Genomic DNA, 6,837 nt, shown 5'->3' with positions numbered 1-6,837 from the left:
TTCTTTGCCTCTTGCATATCTTCAGGACTGAGAAATAGAATACCCCTTTTCTTCGGAGTTGGTTTAGGAATAGGCTCAGGAGCTGGCTCAGGGAGTGTCCAATTAGTTTCATTTGTCAACATATTATTCAATAGAATTTAAACTTCATCCGGTGTTCTTTCCCTGAAAACAGAACCAGCACAACTATCCAGGTAATCTCTGGAGGCATCGGTTAGTCCATTATAAAAGATATCAAGTATTTCATTTTTCTTAAGAGGATGATCAGGCAAAGCATTAAGTAATTGGAGAAGCCTCCCCCAAGATTGTGGGAGACTCTCTTCTTCAATTTGCACAAAATTATATATATCCCTCAAAGCAGCTTGTTTCTTATGAGCAGGGAAATATTTAGCAGAGAAGTAATAAATCATATCCTGGGGACTACGCACACAACCAGGATCAAGAGAGTTAAACCATATCTTAGCATCACCCTTTAATGAGAATGGAAATATTTTAAGGATATAAAAGTAACGAGTTCTCTCATCATTAGTGAACAGGGTGGCTATATCATTTAATTTAGTAAGATGTGCCACAACAGTTTCAGATTCATAGCCATGAAAAGGATCAGATTCAACCAAAGTAATTATATCAAGATCAACAGAGAATTCATAATCCTTATCAGTAACATAGATAGGTGAAGTAGCAAAAGCAGGGTCAGGTTTAATTCTAGCATTAAGAGATTGCTGCTTCCATTTAGCTAATAACCTCTTGAGTTCGTATCTATCTTTGCAAGCTAAAATAGCTAAAGAAGCTTCTTTATCAAAAACTTAACCCTTAGGAATAATAGGTGAGTCTTCATTATCACTTTCATCAGTATTATCAGATTCAATATTTTCATTCCCTCTAACCCTAGCAAGTTGTTCATCAAGAAATTCACCAAGTGGCACAGTAGTATCAAGCATGGAAGTAGTTTCATCATAAGTATCATGCATAGCAGAAGTGGCATCATCAATAACATGCGATATATCAGAACGAATAGCAGAAGCACGTTTAGGTGTCGCAATCTTACTCAAAACAGAAGGTGAATCAAGTGCAGAGCTAGATGGTAGTTCCTTACCTCCCCTCGTAGTTGAGGGATAAATCTTGCTTTTTGGATCTCTCAAGTTCTTCATAATGATAAACAGATATAAATCCCAAGTGACTCAAAGAATAGAGCTATGCTCCCCAGCAACGGTGCCAGTAAATAGTCTTAATAACCCACAAGTATAGGGGATCACAACAGTTTTCGAGGGTAGAGTATTCAACCCAAATTTATTGATTCGACACAAGGGGAGCCAAAGAATATTCTCAAGTATTAGCAGCTGAGTTGTCAATTCAACCACACCTGGAAACTCAATATCTGCAGCAAAGTATTTAGTAGCAAAGTAATATGATAGTAGTGGTAACGGTAGCAAAAGGTAACGGTAGCAAAAGTAATGTTTTTGGTATTTTGTAGTGATTGTAACAATAGCAACGGAAAAGTAACTAAGCGAAGAACAATATATGGAAAGCTCGTAGGCAATGGATCGGTGATGGAGAATTATGTCGGATGCGGTTCATCATGTAACAGTCATAACCTAGGGTGACACAGAACTAGCTTCAATTCATCAATGTAATGTAGGCATGTATTTCGAATATAGTCATACGTGCTTATGGAAAAGAACTTGCATGACATCTTTTGTCCTACCCTCCCGTGTCAGTGGGGTCCTAATGGAAACTAAGGGATATTAAGGCATGTTTTTAATAGAGTACCGGAACAAAGCATTAGCACATAGTGAATACATGAACTCCTCAAACTATGGTCCTCACCAGTAAGTATCCCGGTTATTGTCACTTCGGGGTTAACGGATCATAACACATAATAGGTGACTATAGACTTGCAAGATAGGATCAAGAACTATCATATATTGATGAAAACATAATAGGTTCAGATGTGAAATCATGGCACTCGGGACCTAGTGACAAGCATTAAGCATAGCAAAGTCATAGCAACATCAATCTCAGAACATAGTGGATACTAGGGCTCAAACCCTAACAAAACTAACTCGATTACATGATAAATCTCATCCAACCCATCACCGTCCAGCAAGCCTATGATGGAATTACTGACGCATGGCGGTGAGCATCATGAAATTGGTGATGGAGGATGGTTGATGATAACGATGGCGATGGCGACGGATTCCCCTCTCCAGAGCCCCGAACGGACTCCAGATCAGCCCTCCCGAGAGGTTTTAGGGCTTGGCAGCGGCTCTGTATCATAAAACGTGATAAATTCTTCTCTCTGATTTTTTCTCCCCGAAACCAAATATATAGAGTTGGAGTTGAGGTCGGAGGAGCTCCAGGGGCCCACGAGGTAGGGGGCAGGCGCCCCCCTCATGGACAGGTGGTGGGCCCCCTGGCCTTCATCTTTTGCAAGGATTTTTTATTATTTCTGAAAAGATGTTCCGTGAAGTTTTGGGTCATTTCAAGAACTTTTGTTTCCGCACATAAATAACACCATGGCAATTCTGCTGAAAACAGTGTCAGTCCGGGTTAGTTACATTCAAATCATGCAAGTTAGAGCCCAAAACAAGGGCAAAACTGTTTGGAAAAGTAGATACGATGGAGACGTATCAGGAGGCCAAGGAAGAATAAGAAGAATATGGGGGGCTCTCTCCTCCTCTCTCCTGGTGGCACCGGAGTGCCGCCAGGGCAAGGATCGTCATGGCGATCTACGTCAACAATCTTGCTACCATCAACACCAACTTTCTCCCCCTCTATGCAACGGTGTAACACCTCTCCTTCCTACTGTAATCTCTGCTTAAACATGGTGCTAAACTCCACATATTATTTCCCAATGATATTTGGCTATCCTATGATGTTTGAGTAGATTCGTTTTGTCCTGTGGGCTAATCGTGATCTTGGTTTGTATGAGTGTATATTTTATTTATGGTGTTGTCCTACGGCGCCCTCCGTGTCGCGCAAGCGGAGGGATCCCCATTGTAGGTTGTTGCAATATGTTCATTATTCACTTATGGTGGGTGCCGTGAGTGACAGAAGCACATACCGGACTAAGTGGGTTGTTTCGTATGGGAGTAAATAGGACTTGATACTTAATGCTATGGTTGGGTTTCACGACCTTAATGATCTTTAGTAGTTGCGGATGCTTGCGAGAGTTCCAATCATAAGTGCATATGATCCAAGTAGAGAAAGTATGTTAGCTCATGCCTCTCCCTCATGTAAAATTGCATGAATGATTACCGGTCTAGTTATTGATTGCCTAGGAACAAATGACTTTCTTATTGACAAAAGCTATCCACTTTTATTACCTTGCAATTTATTCGTGGTTTTATTCTCACAAAGTACTCGTAGTTTTATTCTTGCAAAATAGTTTCATACTTGTTTTAGTTAAAGCAAACATTAAGTGTGCGTAGAGTTGTATCGGTGGTCGATAGAACTTGAGGGAATATTTGTTCTACCTTTAGCTCATCATTGGGTTCGGCACTCTTATTTATCGAAGAAGTCTATAAATGATCCCCTATACTTGTGGGTTATCACCATGCTCCAGGATGTCCAACATTTCATCATTGGTGTACCTAAGATGGTCCTGCATACCAACTCTCCACAAGCAAAATCGGAGCTGTCATCAAGCAAAGGAGGTTTACCTACAGGATTGTACTTATATTTCTCTACTTGAGGTGTAGCATAAAGCCATGGAACACTGGAGTGATCATTGCTAGGAGTTTGTTGGCCAAGTGAGGGTGTAGGCACAGGTGGCCTCGAGGCCGCACCACCAAGATAAGTAAGTGGTGCGAGCATCATGGTTAATGTGCCTAATCTCATTTGGACCAAGGCCTCAAGAGAAGCATCATGCTCCTCCTTTTGCTTAGAAAGGGCCCGTTCCAGATCCTCGGAAGTGAAGGATGATACGTCCATTTTGCATCATGCTTTTATATCGATATTTATTACATTATGGGCTATTATTACATATTATGTCACAATACTTATGCCTTTTCTCTCTTATTTTACAAGGTTTACATGAAGAGGGAGAATGCTGACAGCTGGAATTCTGGGCTGGAAAAGGAGCAAATATTATAGACCTATTCTGCACAACTCCAAAAGTCCTGAAACTCCACGAAAGTCAGTTTTGGATTATATTAAAAATATTGGGCGACGAAAGCACCAGAGGGGGGCCAGCCACCGTCCACGAGGGTGGAGGGCATGCCCTACCCCCCGGGGCGCGTCCCCCTGCATCGTGGGCCACCTGGCAGGCCTCCAATGCCCATCTTCTGGTATAAGGTGTCTTTTGCCCTGGAAAAAGAGGAAAGAAGGCTTTCGGGACGAAGTGCCGCCGTCTCGAGGCGAACCAATCTAGGGCTCCGGCGGAGCTGTTCTACCGGGGAAACATCCCTCCGGGAGGGGGAAATCATCACCATCGTCATCACCATCGATCCTATCAATGGGAGGGGGTCAATCTCCATCAACATCTTCACCAGCACCATCTCCTCTCAAACCCTAGTTCATCTCTTGTATCCGACCTTTGTCTCAAAACCTCAGATTGGTACCTGTGGGTTGCTAGTAGTGTTGATTGCTCCTTGTAGTTGATGCTAGTTGGTTTATTCGATGGAATATTATATGTTCAGATCCTTTATGCATATTAATACCCCTCTGATTATGAACATGAATATGATTTGTGAGTAGTTACGTTTGTTCCTGAGGACATGGGAGAAGTCTTGCTATAAGTAGTCATGTGAATTTGGTATTTGTTCGATATTTTGATGAGATGTATGTTGTCTTTCCTCTAGTGGTGTTATGTGAACGTCGACTACATGACACATCACCATTGTTTGGGCCTAGGGGGAGGCATTGGGAATTAATAAGTAGATGATGGGTTGCTAGAGTGACAGAAGCTTAAACCCTAGTTTATGCGTTGCTTCGTAAGGGGCAGATTTGGATCCACATGTTTCATGCTATGGTTAGGTTTACCTTAATTCTTCTATCATAGTTGCATATGCTTGCGAGAGGGGTTAATCATAAGTGGGATGCTTGTCAAAGGAAGGGCAGTACCCAAGCACCGGTCCACCCACATATCAAACTATCAAAGTAACGAACGTGAATCATATGAGCATGATGAAAACTAGCTTGACAATAATTCCCATTTGTCCTCGGGGGCGCTTTCCTTTATATAAGAGTTTGTACAGGCTTGTCCTTTGCTACAAAAAGGATTGGGACACCTTGCTGCACCTTGTTTAGTTTTATTACTTGTTACCCGTTACGAATTACCTTATCACAAAACTATCTGTTACCGATAATTTCAGTGCTTGCAGAGAATACCTTGCTGAAAACCACTTGTCATTTCCTTCTGTTCCTCATTGGATTCGACACTCTTACTTATCGGAAGGACTATGATAGATCCCCCATACTTTTGGGTCATCAAGACTCTTTTTTGGTGTCGTTTCCGGGGAGTGAAGCGCCTTTGGTAAGTGGAATTTGGTAAGGAAAAATTTATGTAGTGTGCTGAAATTTACTGTCACTTCTTACTATGGAAAACAATCCTTTGAGGGGCTTGTTCAGGGTATCTTCACCCCGACTAGTAGATCAAAGAGTTGCTCCTCGACCTACTGAACCTACTAAAAATATTTACTTTGAAATTCCTTCAGGTATGTTAGAGAAACTTCTAGCTAATCCTTTTACAGGAGATGGAACATTACATCCCGATATGCACCTAATCTATGTGGATGAAGTTTGTGGTTATTTAAGCTTGCAGGTATGCCCGAGGATGTTATCAAGAAGAAGGTCTTCCCTTTATCTTTGAAGGGAAAGGCATTGACATGGTTTAGGCTATGTGATGATATTGGATCATGGAACTACAACCGATTGAAATTCGAATTTCATCAGAAGTTTTATCCTATGCATCTGGTTCATCGTGATCGTAATTATATATATATTTTTTGTCCTCGCGAAGGAGAAAGTATCTCTCAAGCTTGGGGGAGGCTTAAGTCAATGTTATATTCATGCCCCAATCATGAGCTCTCAAGATAAATTATTATTCAAAAAAATTATGCTCGGCTTTCTCTCAATAATCGCTCCATGCTCGATACTTCTTGTACTGGTTCTTTTATGATGAAGACTATTGAATTCATATGGGATTTATTGGAAAGGATTAAACGCAACTCTGAAGATTGGGAACTCGACGAAGTTAAGGAGTCTGCTATAACACCTAAGTTTTATTGTGTTAAATCTTTTATGGATACCGATGCTTTTCGTGAATTTAGCACTAAATATGGACTTGACTCTGAGATAGTAGCTTCTTTCTGTGAATCATTTGCTACTCATGTTGATCTCCCTAAGGAGAAGTGGTTTAAATATCATCCTGAAGTGAAAGTAGTTGAACCTATTAAAGTTGAAGAAAAGACTATCACTTATAATGTTGATCCTATTGTTCCTACTGCTTATATTGAGAAACCACCTTTTCCTGTTAGAATAAAGGATCATGCTAAAGCTTCAACTGTGGTTCTTAAGAGTAATGCTATAACACCTACACCCACTGAGAAAATTAAAGTTGAACTTAGTATTGCTATGGTTAAAGATCTCTTGTCTGATAATATTGATGGGCACGTTATTTACTTTTGTGATGAAGCTGCTAGAATTGCTAGACCCGATACTAAAAACAAACATAGACCTGTTGTAGGCATGCTTGTTTTTTCTATTAAAATAGGAGATCATTGCTATCATGGCTTATGTGATATGGGTGCTAGTGCGAGTCCAATACCTCGTTCTTTATACGAAGAAATTATGCATAATATTGCACCTGCTGAGATAGAAGGTATTGATGTTACAATT

The sequence above is a fragment of the Triticum urartu genome, chromosome 7 (genome assembly GCF_003073215.2).
Source record: "Triticum urartu cultivar G1812 chromosome 7, Tu2.1, whole genome shotgun sequence".
NCBI lineage: Eukaryota > Viridiplantae > Streptophyta > Magnoliopsida > Poales > Poaceae > Triticum > Triticum urartu.
Note: the sequence above shows the minus strand (reverse complement) of the source record.